This window comes from Triticum dicoccoides, chromosome 4A (genome assembly GCF_002162155.2).
Source record: "Triticum dicoccoides isolate Atlit2015 ecotype Zavitan chromosome 4A, WEW_v2.0, whole genome shotgun sequence".
Classification (NCBI taxonomy): domain Eukaryota; kingdom Viridiplantae; phylum Streptophyta; class Magnoliopsida; order Poales; family Poaceae; genus Triticum; species Triticum dicoccoides.
The window spans coordinates 331,647,814-331,662,370 of NC_041386.1; positions in this window are offsets into that span (position 1 = coordinate 331,647,814).

Below are 14,557 nucleotides of genomic sequence, written 5' to 3' on the forward strand. Positions count from 1 at the left end.
GGCATTTTTATTCAAAAAACTGCCACTTCGGATGTTGCATCGCAACTAAAACTGTCAGGAGCGCATTAGTAGGCTAGATAGTGATCGATCAATTACTTGTAAACACTGAGCAAACATAAATAAGGAACTGTTAGTAACATGAAACACTAAGAACACAGAAATAAGGATCATGATGTGCACAACAGTAAGAGCCGATCCGTTCGAAATGTTCACACGGGACCCACAGGCCTGGCATTGTAATATGTTCACATTAGTAGCCCAAATTCAAAACCAACTAGTACGATTCCCATACATAAGATCAACATGTTAATGTACCTCAATGATTCACAAATCATATATAAATATGTAGCTCCAAAAGCAAAGATCTAGAAAAAACATTTGTTCTTCCTACTAACATGGATGCATCTCTTGGCCAACATTCAGTACAGACTGAAAGACAAATTTGTTTGTGAAGCCTACAATTCCTCTTGCGAACGTAAGTGGTTACACCAACAGCTGGAACCATGAGAACGAACCACACATGATGGAGGAACATCCACTGCAATATGATTTGGTCTTCTCTCGATCACACGGCGAGACTATTTTTGGAATACAAACTTTAACTTAGGCAAATTGATGCCCATTGTATAATCAGACCAAAGCAATGAAGCACCTAGTGTTGGCCAATAAATAGTATAGTACTATTTTTCAGTAGTCCATGAAGTGACTATCCAATATTTCTGTGTCTATTTTCAAATGGCACTGCATGCAGTGACTATACTATTCTCTTCTGAAGTTCAGAAAAAATTGTGGTCACTTTTTTTGTTTGCCAAATAGAAATGGGAAAACGTCTCTGTCTACCCAAATATCAAGCAGCTAGTAAACATATACCCCACCTTGTATTTTCGGTTTAAAGACATCTCTTCTGCTTAGCATCTGTCATGTTTTCTACTTGAAAATTTGATACAGACATGTTTTGCCCTGGACAATTTCATACTGAATTGGTTTGCTGGTTCAGAGCAGAAATATAGCGCCTATTCTTCATCAGACCAAGGATATCCATGTTCGCAGTGATGAAAGAGGTGAAATTGATACAACCGAAATTGAGCATCCTATAATTGAATCTGTCCTGCACCTCCAATGTAGGTCCACCCTGCCAATAAATTCACATGCAAACCACTAGTATTACTATCTAATGATAGTATAAAAAGAGTAGCAAGATAGTAGCAAACCATGTGCCTTCGTAATGAACATCTCATAGTGCCACCAATTGGGTATAAAGGTTTGGAAGAAAACATGCTCCTATGTTGAACCATTTGAACTTTTTGTGCAGTTCCACTAAAATCGATCATCCCTGTTTGCATAGATATTGAAAGTGTGATTACTATAAAAGTGGCACTAGTTGAAGCATAGACTCACAAATATAATCATTCCAATTTCTTAATGGGAAAAGGTAGCAAGATTGTTTCTAACCACCTATTTGAAGGAATAAATAAAGAAACAACGGCTGATGTCAGGAAGGCATATATAGTTCTTTCTGAAAGAATGATCGATTCCTGACCTTTCCTCTTCTTTTAAGCATATTTTGTGAAGTTCAACTAAAATAAAATGCCATCACCGCCTTCACAATTCAGTGACATTGTACAAAAGGAAATGACTTAACATTACATCATGATGTCAGGTATGTAGTCGATAGGCATTAGAGACAAACATACAGACCTCCTCCGATAACATAATGAACATTAATTTTTACAAAGGTGTGACTAGCTTTACCGGGATAATTTGAGTGAACTCTACAACCTCTGTTCCTTAATATAAGACGTTTTTGCAGTTCAATTTAAAGTACCCAAACATCTAGTATTTAGAAAAACAGGTAGTAGTTTTCTTGAGCACATATCTAGGAAAGCTTGCCACACTTTATTTATGTCCATATGTTAATGCAACACCATTCGAATAGTACAAATATACACTAATCCACTGGTAGTGCAATAGTAGAGTAGTTATTTTATTATAGGTTACAGTACAATGGTTTTACTGAACAGATTTCAATAAACTCTAGCACTGGAAGATTTCTATAAGAATTAACAATACAAAATGTAAAGGTAACAAGTTTCAGCATTGGTATACTAGCTGTGCAAGAGCATTAAACCAAATACAAAATTCTGCAGGTAACTAGCATTATTAACTAATGACCGTATAAAAAATTGCAAACCATGTACCTTCAAGATAAATATCATTTCGAATTCGAGGGGACATAAAAATTGCTATCCCAATCTTGATAATCGGTCAAACATAAAAACTTGATCAAACGAATTAGGAGAACAGCCAGAGGAGGAGATGCCCACTCTTGACCTTTCCTCTTGACACTGTACAAAAAAATTAACTTATCTCATGAAAGTGAGGTATGTAATCTATAAGCATTAACAGTGCAAAAATCTGAAGGTAGTAACAAGATTCATCGTTGGTATACTGGCTGTCCAACAACATTAGAATGCCTTAGCTAAAAAATCTTTAATAAATCCACAATCAACAACTAACCCTGAAATAATCTAGTGACATTAAATGGCATTAATTAAATTTATCAGTGGCATTAGACTGAGTGCGCCATTAGTTAAATGTGGTATCACTTTAGCAGTAGCATTGCTTGACTTGACTACTGGCGTTATACTAACAACAAAAAAGTGGCAATAAGAGCATGTGTTGGGGATATAGCTATTAAGTATAAACCACCCAGGAGGGGCCGAATTATACTTATGGTAAGCTATTCCTATTGAAGCCCATGAAGGCAAGGCGCTTTACAAAGGAGGTTTAAAAAGAAGGCCCAAGGCCCGAAGGTGAATTAGGGCCCGGTAGATGTAAACCTCCATAAGATGTATAACTTGTATTGTAAGGTAAGAAAGGGTAGAAACTGAGCCGGACAAAATTATGAGCCGTCCGGGATTCTGTAAAGCGCTGGGTGTCAACCTGTGTATATAAAGGGACGACCCGGTGGCGGTTACGGGACAGAAAACAAGAGATCAAGAGCCAAGCAAAGTGGATTTGCTCCCTGGTCATCGAAACCCTAACAATTCCATCACAACTGGATTAGGCTTTTACCTTCACCGCAAGGGGCCGAACCAGTATAAACTCCTTGCGTCCTTTGTCCTGCTTTAACCCCTTTAAGCTAACTATGTTGCGATGGCTCCTTGACTAAGTCCTCACGCTAGGACATCTGCCATGACAAAACCATGATAGTTGGCGCCCACCGTGGGGTTGTCGCGCGATGGTTTCAAGTTCTTAGAGGGAAGCTTCAAAGGGCTCAAGGGATACGTTGTGGGTCGGATGACCAGGAGTCGTCGCGGCAAGCTCTACATCGACGATGCAGGCTGGGGCCCCGAGGTTGGCTCAATTGAGTATGGATATCGGGTCCCCTTCAAAGGTATTCACGTTTTTATTGGCAAGATCAGTGAACCGGGCCCTAAGCCGGACATCTGCACCGACATCGTCAAAACGGCTTAGCGTGCGAGATCTGCCCGGGTTCAGCCTGCCATGAAGCGTGCCTTTTTGGGAGTCGTCCATGGAGCGGAGTCTGAGGATAGATCGGTATCTGGTGGTGAAACCGTCGTTTATTCTGATGATGAGATCTACCGGAGAGACTGAGTCATTGTACCAACTTCAAGATGGCCGGTTTGGGGGAAGTTCTGCTGGCAACAGTATTCGAGACCCCTTCGATCCGCCGAGCCGAGTTGCGACCTTCATGGCTGGTACATAGTTAGCACATCATTCTTCAACCGCAGCAGCAATGATCTCCCGTTGAGCAGCAGCGACAGCAGCTGGGGCAGGAGGCCCTGCGTAACCGCCGGCTCAGGTTTTGTCTGATTTATTCGACACTTTGGCAACACTTGTAACGCCCCGAGACCGTTGTGCCAGGTGTCCTCCAGTTATTCGCTGTTGTTGCCTTGTCATTTGCTTGCGTGTTGCATCTCATCATGTGCATTGCATCATCATATTTTAAAACTTGCATTCGTCCGAGTTCTCCGAGTTTCTCTCTATTGTCCGTTCTGAGCCCAACCACACTTGCACGCGCCCGCGGCGTGTCCGAAATATTATTTTTATAAGTGGCCGGAAAATGTTTTCGGAATAGGATGAAAGTTGGCGTGTGGTCTTATTATAGTGTAGATAGACCGCCTGTCAAGTTTCATCGCGTTCGGAGTTTGTTTGATAGCCCAACGGATAAATATAGCGGCAATAGTAGCCGGTCAAAACGTCGGACGTTTTCGGTCTCCGGAAACAGTCACCGGATCTCTCTCTCTTCTCTTCTCTCAGCTCGAGCCCATCTACACAGTCCCCTGTCAACCGCCAGGTCCAACCTAACCTCTCTCGTCAGCCCGCGGCCCTCCTCGCGCGCGTGTCCGAAAATTGTCCCGGACCCGACCGGACTGTCGCCACCGTTGTGTCCGGATCATCCCCAAACGTCTACAAAACGTCACCGTTTTCTTATTTGGACTTCCTAGCTATTTTATTCGCGATCGTCCGATTTCTATCCGAGGGACGAGATAGCCCCAACCTAATCCGCAGGCCTATATATAAACTAGTCCAACCCTAATTTTGTGGCAGCTTGTCCCATCCATCCCCTCACCCGCCGCCGCCACTTTTCTCACCATCCACCTCGGGATCCATTCCCATCCAATCAGTGGCTTCGTCCCCGATCCAAAATCTTCATCATTTTCGCCACCCAACCAACCACCGCACCACCGCCCGCTCCTCCCGTCGCTCGAACCCTCTAGCTGAGCGCCTCCTCCTCACCTCGTCTCTCTCACGCCGGCCACCAGTAGCAGCTTTAGGCCGTCCCCGCTGCCAAGTCCCTCACGCCGGCCTCCCTGCTTCTGCCGCTCCTCTACATCGGCAACCAAGCGCCCGAGGGCACGCACTCCTCCTCTCGAGCAACTCCAGCACCGCCCTGCTCCAGCCCGTCACCACGTCCTCACCACCGATCGAACTAGCTAGCAAGATGAGCCCCATCGCACCTCCCCTATCCTTCCTTCCCTCCTGCCTCATTTCTCTCCTTCCCTGATCTCTCTTTTCTTGAAGCGGCGCCACCATGGAAGCCTCGCAGAAGTTCCGCGCGGGTCGTCTCCTCGCCAAGTCCCACCACGGCCACCCTCCAGATCCGGCCGGCCTCCACTGCCCTTGCCCGTTCACGGCCGGATCCCGCCGGCAGAGCCCTGTCCCCACCGCTGGCCCCCTCCTGTTCGCTGGCCGTCGTTCCCCGCTTCGCCAGCTCGCCTTCCTGGAATGCACGCAGCGTCAAGTCCCTACGCCTGTTGACCCGGCCTGGTTGGCCTTGTCCCTGTCCGGCTCCAGCAATGCCCAGCTCCCTTGGCCCACGGTGAGGCGCCCCCAGCAGCGCCTCATTTTTTTTCTTCTCTTCTACTCAGTTGGCCCAACCTGCACCAGATCCGGCCCGAGATGTATTTTTTTTCCGCAGAACGTTTTAGCTAATTTCCTGAGTACTACCCGTTTTGCAAGATAGTCCCTAGAGTTCATGCATTTAATATCTCACAAATGGTGCATCAGATTAAAACAATTTAAATATGTAAAATGCTTAGAATTTCATATAGTTTCATAATATGTCATTTTTCACCCATGTTTAAGATGTTTAAAATGATTTTTGTTTAAATTTGTCCCTATGCGATGTTAAAATGATTTAATTCATAACTATTTAACCGTAGCTCGGTTTGTAACAAACTTTATATGTAAATGGGGTAGAAAAATGTCTAGTTTAACATGGTGGTTTTACATTGCATGTTTAATAACTCTAAAATTATGTTTAGGGCAGAATAGTACCAAACCTAATATATGCATATGAGGAGTTTCCGGACTTGTTGTTTTGTTGTTCCGGCCTCATTTAAACTTGCCTAGATAGGTAGTTTTCTTATGCTTCACCTCTTGCCATGTTAACTAACTTTTAATATTTTTGAGTACCTAACCGAGAGTGAACTAAATAATTGATGTGGTATTCCGTCAATATGCAACGGAGTTGCATATTGAGCTCCACTTAATTTGTAGGATTGTTTGTGCACATTGCCATGCCATGCTTCATTAAACCGGACATGCATCATACTTGGTTGTGCATCATGCCATGTTTATGTCGTGGTTGTTTACTATGTTGTGTGCTTCTTTCCGGTGTTTCTTCTTTGGGTTGGTTCCGGTAATTTCGCGTTGGTGAGGACCCGTTCGTCTACGTCCGTTTGTCTTCTTCTTGGACTCGTTCTTCTTCCTTGCGAGATCTCAGGCAAGATGATCATACCCTGAAAATCACTACTATCTTTGCTTTGCTAGATGCTCGCTCTTTTGCTATGCCTATGCTGCGATACCTACCACTTGCTTATCATGTCTCCTATATTGTTGAACCAAGCCTCTAACCCACCTTGTCCTAGCAAACCGTTGTTTGGCTATGTTACCGCTCTGCTCAGCCCCTCTTATAGCGTTGTTAGTTGCAGGTGAAGATTGAAGTTTGTTCCTTATTGGAACATGGAGATGTTGTTCCTTGTTGGAACATGTTTACTTGTTGGGATATCACAATATATATTATTTTAATTAATGCATCTATATACTTGGTAAAGGGTGGAAGGCTCGGCCTTATGCCTGGTGTTTTGTTCCACTCTTGCCGCCCTAGTTTCCGTCATATCGGTGTTATGTTCCCGGATTTTGCGTTCCTTACGCGGTTGGGTAATAATGGGAACCCCTTGACAGTTCGCCTTAAGTAAAGCTCTTCCAGCAATGCCCAACATTGGTTTTACCATTTGCCACCTAGCCTGTTCTTTTCCCTTGGGAGTCGCGCTCCTGAGGGTCATCATTATTTTAGCCCCCGGGCCAGTGCTCCTCTGAGTGTTGGTCGAACTGAGCGATGTCCGAGGCTACCAGGGGCAACTCTGGGCTGGCTTACCCGACGTCTTGCTCATCCGGTGTGCCCTGAGAACGAGATATGTGCAGCTCCTATCGGGATTTGTCGGCACATCTGGGTGGTGTTGCTGGTTTAGTTTTACTCTGTCGAAATGTCTTGAAGAACCGGGATACCGAGTCTGATCGGAATGTCTTGGGAGGAGGTCTATTCCTTCGTTGACCGTGAGAGCTTGTGATGGGCTAAGTTGGGACACTCCTGCAGGGATTGAACTTTTGAAAGCCATGCCCGCGGTTATGGGCAGATGGGAATTTGTTAACGTCCGGTTGTAGAAAACCTAAACTTGACCTTAATTAAAATAAATCAATAGCGTGTGTTACCGTGATGGTCTCTTTCTGGCGGAGTCCGGGAAGTGAACACGGTGTTGGAGTTATGCTTGACGTAGGTTGTTTAAGATCACTTCTTGATCATACTTTTATCGACCGTGCTTTGCCTTCTCTTCTCGTTCTCCTTTGCGTATGTTAGCCACCATATATGCTAGTCGCTTGCTGCAGCTTCACCTCATACCTTTTACCCTACCTATAAGCTTAAATAGTCTTGATCGCGAGGGTGCGAGATTGCTGAGTCCCCGTGACTCACAGATACTTCCAAAACCAGCTTGCAGGTGCCGATGAGTCCGTGCAGATGACGCAACCAAGCTCAAGGAGGAGCTCAATGATGATCTTGTCCTTTCTGTTGTTTCGTTCTAGTTGATCAGTAGTGGAGCCCAGTTGGGGTCGATCGGGGACCGTGTCTCTTTTGGGGTTCTTCTTTTATTTTGGTTCCGTAGTCGGACCTTGTTTGTATCTGGATGATGTAATGTTTTATTGATGTATTGTGTGAAGTGGCAATTGTAAGCCAACTATGTATCTGTTTTCCCTTATATATTACATGGGTTTGTGTGAAGATTACCTCACTTGCGACATTGCTTTCAATGCGGTTATGCCTCTAAGTCATGCTTCGACACGTGGGAGATATAGCCGCATCGAGGGCGTTACAAGTTGGTATCAGAGCCTTCCCCAACCTTAGGAGCCCCCACCGCTTGATCGTTATTAGCGGCCGAATTGAGTCTAGAAAAATGTTTTGAGTCATTTAGGAATTATATATCGGAGAGTTTAGGAATTCTTTTTACTTCCCAGTCTCCTCATCGCTCTGGTAAGGCATCCTGACGTAGAGTTTTGACTCTTCTCTTCTCAAATTTCACTAAAAAAAATTTAGGATCACGCGGCTATCTTGGAATCGTTCTGATGGTTTTGTGACGAGAACATTGTCTTGGTGCCTCCTGTCAGGGGTTTTGTGGCAGTGTCCCGGGGAGTTGAGCTCTGAGGTGTTGTCGTCATAATTTTATCGTTGCAGTTCTGGTATACCTGAGTTTAGTACGCCGACATCGAAAATCTCTTTTATGTAGTTCGTTGGTGAGATAACCTCGACGCCACCTAGTACTGGGGCGGGAGTTCGGGAGTATTGCCATAACTTGTATAACGGATGCTTTTCGAAGGTTGAGGTAGATGATTTCCGAAGGTTTCTTGGTTATGTGTTGAAGGATGGATACAGCTGGATGTAGGATTTGACAGTTTTGGGTGAGATATTATGCTTCCCCTGTATCCCCAACACCTGATTGCATAACTGGAAAGGTTCGGGAGTTTCATAGGTGGGAATCAAGTAGCTCTTAGGATATCTTTCCGACAGATGTATGATATGAAATTGGGGTTCGACGTCTAGTGGTCCGCCTATTCACGGTCGGTTTTACAGTGGTCTCGTTGTGTCTTAAAGAGTCCTTGGCTATGCCGACTCGGGGACGCTTCGTATGTCATGTGCACTGCCTTGTACATGATGGCGTTGTACGATCGAGCCCGTGTAGGCCCCACCATGAAAACTTCGGACGAAATCTCTATCATATGTTTGTTCCGGCTTATTCTGCAAGCCAATCCTTTGTTTTTGTTTGAGTTGTGGTATTCGAGTTGCTTCGAAGTCAAATGTTGATTCCATACTTTTTCCTAAGTGGTTTTCTCATTCTCCGATGTGAATACCAATCCTTCATGATAATCGAGGTTGTCATGTCAATCCTTTTCAACCGGTGTGTTTCTCTTCTAGTGGACCCGATCACTTCAACATTCGCAAGATCAATTATCAGTTCTTCTCAACGGTGTTTGTTTCATTCGTCCCAAGCTGCCTTTGTTGTCCCGCCCACCCACCCTTTTTCTTCGAGGACTCGGAATTCTTAATCAAGTATCCTTTTATTCATAGGAAGTCTCTCCATTCTTTTTCGTCAATGTTCTTATCCGGTGATTCTCAGGAAGATGCTAATGGAGCTTCTAGTTCATCATTCTTCGTTCTGTTTTATCCGATGAATTCAATTCAAGCTTTGCCAATTATATCCTTTCCTTGTTGCAAATACCTTCTCATGCCGGTGCACCTCATATTCAGTCATTTCCCGCTATTCAATTGTTCCGGAGTGTTCAAGGTATCTCGAGTCTGTTATCTCATTCAAGTCTTTTAATTCAACCGGTGCTATCTCCTTTTTTTCAAGTAATCATATCAATGGTGTTTTCTTTTGAGTGGGCCCTAACCCACAGGTCTTTTTCCCAGGATCTTACCTGACTCTTCTAAATTTTTCCCGGAGCTATCCTCAAATTCTTTTAAAGTTTGACATAAGAATGAGTTATCTTCAGTCAAATGCCATCTTCTAGATCTTTCACAATTCTTTTCATCGTTGGCTCAACCTCTTCATTTTGATTCTTCCGGAGTGTCTAAATAATTCTTGGTGATGTTTCTCGTCGTCATTCTCGGATTTTGAAGACCGAAGAAGAGTTTCTCTTTAATCTTGCTCCATTCTCTTCAAGATTCGTGATTCTAGCTTGTTGCCATCCTCTCATAATTGTTTTGATCGTGAGAATTCTTTTCACCTACCCGAAGCAATTCTAGAGTCTTCTCAGTTTGATTATCCGGAGCCCATCATCTGAGATTTATTCATTCTCGGCTTTAAGCTATGGTTCTCCAAATCTTACCGGTGCATCGTTCAAGTGATCTCTAATCAGTTCGTGATCCCTTCGTTCTCATGTATCTTGATTGTCTCAAGTATCTTCCTTCATTTCACAATTCTACCGGTGGATCATTGAAGACCTTCTCAAGTTTGCGCTATATCTCTCTTAATCCTTTCTACATGAATAAGTAGTGTGCCAAATCCATTGATGGTCATCAATTTAATTGGTGAAGGATAAGCATAATGTAATTCTTATTCTTGTTTCATCGAGTTTGTTCAATTCCTGTTTTTCCGGAGTGGCTCATCATACTTATTCTTAGTTTCAATAGCTCACCTTTCTTTTCCGGAGTTCCAAGCTCTATCAATTTATTTCATCACGAAGATCCATCTAATAATTGCAAGGATTCACCTTGTGTTTTCAACTTCTCTTTCTTTTTCGTTTGATCATCCTTTTGTTACCGGAGTTCTTCATGGAGGTTCTACATGATGGCTCATCAAGGATTCAATTTCCCTCTCGAAGTGTTCATCAAGATTCTTTTCTAAAGAGCTCAAATATTCTTCATCTTGTAATCTGGAGTGCAATTCTTTCACGCATATCTTTTGAGGTGGTCTTATGTCATTCTTGATAATTTCCCTTCGTGCTTCGTGTTTCACAAGTTATCAAGATGAGGTATTTAAATCCACCAATCTCGTCATTGGGGTTACCTTGGGTTATATTTCACCTAAAGCCTTCCCTAAGGTTTGTTGCTATCTATGGTGCTTATAAAGGACCCAAGTTCTTCTTTATCCTTCTGATGAACAAGTTCCTCGTCTTCTTGTTCTTATCAATCCAATATTGTTTTCGTTAGTGGAGGAATTTCACCTGAAGTTCTAGAGATGTTTTCCATAAGCCCACTACAAGCTTATCCTATTCGTTGTTGTTTTCCAAACAACCCCGCGCAATCCTTTCTTGCAAGGATGCTTTCCAAGTTCAATTGTGATAGAAGTTGTCATCTTCTTCTCTGCTCTTTTGTTCTGACAATCTACCCTTGATTCTTTCATCCGGAGGCATTGTGATGTTGCTCTTTTCTCTCATCATCTTGGATCATGTTCTTTTCGTGATTATCCATTTAACCGGAGTGTTTTGTCCTTTTTGCTCAAGTTCTTTCGCCTTATCAAGCCTTGCATCCCTTCTCAACCGGAGTGCTGCCCAAAGTTGTTCTTCCTTGTTCCTCTTTGCTTATAGAGTATTTTCAACTTGATTTATCTCCGTTCTATTCTTTTCTCGAAATGGCTTAACCTATTAAAGGTTCTTTGGTTTCACTCATTTGTCAAAGAAGCAACTTAGTTTTACCGCTTCTCTTTCTCTTCCGCTTTCCCTCCGGTGCCATTCTAGATCTCGGGACGAGATCCTCTCGTAGTGGTGGAGTGCTGTAACGCACCGAGACCGTTGTGCCAGGTGTCCTCCAGTTATTCGCTGTTGTTGCCTTGTCATTTGCTTGCGTGTTGCATCTCATCATGTCATCATGTGCATTGCATCATCATATTTTAAAACTTGCATTCATCCGGGTTCTCCGAGTTTCTCTCTGTTGTCCGTTCTGAGCCCAACCACACTTGCACGCGCCCGCGGCGTGTCCGAAATATTATTTTTATAAGTGGCCGGAAAATGTTCTCGGAATGGGATGAAAGTTGGCGTGTGGTCTTATTATAGTGTTGATAGACCGCCTGTCAAGTTTCATCGCGTTCGGAGTTCGTTTGATAGCCCAACGGATAAATATAGCGGCAATAGTAGCCGGTCAAAACGTCGGACGTTTTCGGTCTCCCGAAACAGTCACCGGGTCTCTCTCTCTTCTCTTCTCTCAGATCGAGCCCGTCTGCACAGTCCGCTGTCAACCGCCAGGTCCAACCTAACCTCTCTCGTCAGCCCGCGGCCCTCCTCGTGCGCGCGTCCAAAAATTGTCCCGGACCCGACCCGGACTGTCGCCACCGTTGTGTCCGGATCATCCCAAAACGTCTACAAAACGTCACCGTTTTCTTATTTGGACTTCCTAGCTATTTTATTCGCGATCATCCGATTTTGATCCGAGGGACGAGATAGCCCCAACCTAATTAGCAGGCCTATATATAAACTAGTCCAACCCTAATTTTGTGGCAGCTTGTCCCATCCATCCCCTCACCCGCCGCCGCCACTTTTCTCACCATCCACCTCGGGATCCATTCCCATCCAATCAGTGGCTTCGTCCCTGATCCAAAATCTTCATCATTTTCGCCACCCAACCAACCACCGCACCACCGCCCGCTCCTCCTGTCGCTCGAACCCTCCAGCTGAGCGCCTCCTCCTCACCTCGTCTCCCTCACGCCGGCCACCAGCAGCAGCTTCAGGCCGTCCCCGCCACCAAGTCCCTCAAGCCGGCCTCCCTGCTTCTGCGGCTCCTCTGCATCGGCAACCTAGCGCCCGAGGCCACGCACTCCTCCCCTCGAGCAACTCTAGCACCGCCCTGCTCCAGCCCGTCACCATGTCCTCGCCACCGATAGAACCAACTACCAAGATGAGCCCCATCGCACCTCCCCTATCCTTCCTTCCCTCCTGCCTCGTTTCTCTCCTTCCCTAAACTCTCTTTTCTTGAAGCAGCGCCACCATGGAAACCTCGCAGAAGCTCCGCACGGGTCGTCTCCTCGCCAAGTCCCACCACGGCCACCCTCTAGATCCGGCCGGCCTCCGCTGCCCTTACCCGTTCACGGCCGGATCCCGCCGGCAGAGCCCCGTCCCAACCGCTGGTGCCCTCCTATTCGCTGGCCGTCGTTCCCTGCTTCGCCAGTTCGCCTTCCTGGAACGCACGCAGCGTCAAGTCCCTGCGCCCATTGACCCGGCCTGGTTGGCCTCGTCCCTGTCCGGCTCCAGCAAGGCCCAGCTCCCTTGGCCGACGGTGAGGCGCCCCCAACAGCGCCTCATTTTTTTCTTCTCTTCTACTCAGTTGGCCCAACTTGCACCAGATCCGGCATGAGATGTATTTTTTCCGCAGAATGTTTTAGCTAATTTCCTGAGTACTACCCGTTCTTCAAAATAGTCCCTAGAGTTCATGCATTTAATATCTCACAAATGGTGCATCGGATCAAAACAATTTAAATATGTAAAATGCTTAGAATTTCATATAGTTTCATAATATGTCATTTTCACCCATGTTTAAGATGTTTAAAATGATGTTTGTTTAAATTTGTCCCTATGCCATGTTAAAATGATTTAATTAATAACTACTTAACCGTAGCTCGGTTTGTAACAAACTTTATATGTAAATGGGGTAGAAAAATGTCTAGTTTAACATGGTGGTTTTACTTTGCATGTTTAATAACTCTAAAATTATGTTTAGGGCAGAATAATACCAAACCTAATATATGCATATGAGGAGTTTCCGGACTTGTTGTTTTGTTGTTCCGGCCTCATTTAAATTTGCCTAGATAGGTAGTTTTCTTATGCTTCACCTCTTGCCATGTTAACTAACTTTTAATATTGTTGAGTACCTAACCGAGAGTGGACTAAATAATTGATGTGGTGTTCCGTCAATATGCAACGGAGTTGCATATTGAGCTCCACTTAATTTGTAGGATTGTTTGTGCACTTTTCCATGCCATGCTTCATTAAACCGGACATGCATCATACTTGGTTGTGCATCATGCCATGTTTATGTCGTGGTTGTTTACTATGTTGTGTGCTTCTTTCCGGTGTTTCTTCTTCGGGTTGGTTCCGGTAACGTCGCGTTGGTGAGGACCCGTTCGTCTATGTCCGTTTGTCTTCTTCTTGGACTCGTTCTTCTTCCTTGCGTGATCTTAGGCAAGATGATCATACCCTCGAAATCACTACTATCTTTGCTTTGCTAGATGCTCGCTCTTTTGCTATGCCTATGATGCGATACTTACCACTTGCTTATCATGTCTCCTATATTGTTGAACCAAGCCTCTAACCCACCTTGTCCTAGCAAACTGTTGTTTGGCTATGTTACCGCTCTGCTCAGCCCCTCTTATAGCGTTGTTAGTTGCAGGTGAAGATTGAAGTTTGTTCCTTGTTGGAACACGGAGATGTTGTTCCTTGTTGGAACATGTTTACTTGTTGGGATATCACAATATATCTTATTTTAATTAATGCATCTATATACTTGGTAAAGGGTGGATGGCTCGGCCTTATGCCTGGTGTTTTGTTCGACTCTTGCCGCCCTAGTTTCCGTCATATCGGTGTTATGTTCCCGGATTTTGTGTACCTTACGCGGTTGGGTAATAATGGAAACCCCTTGATAGTTCGCCTTAAGTAAAGCTCTTCGAGCAATGCCCAACATTGGTTTTACCATTTGCCACATAGCTTGTTCTTTTCCCTTGGGAGTCGCGCTCCTGAGGGTCATCATTATTTTACCCCCCCCCCCCGGGACAGTGCTCCTCTGAGCGTTGGTCCAACTGAGCAATGTCCGAGGCTACCAGGGGCAACTCTGGGCTGGCTTAGCCGATGTCTTGCTCATCCGATGTGCCCTGAGAACGAGATATGTGCAGCTCCTATCGGGATTTGTCGGCACATCTAGGTGGTGTTGCTGCTTTAGTTTTACCCTGTCGAAATGTCTTGAAGAACCAGGATACCGAGTCTGATCGGAATGTCTCGGGAGGAGGTCTATTCCTTCATTGACCGTGAGAGCTTGTGATGGGCTAAGTTG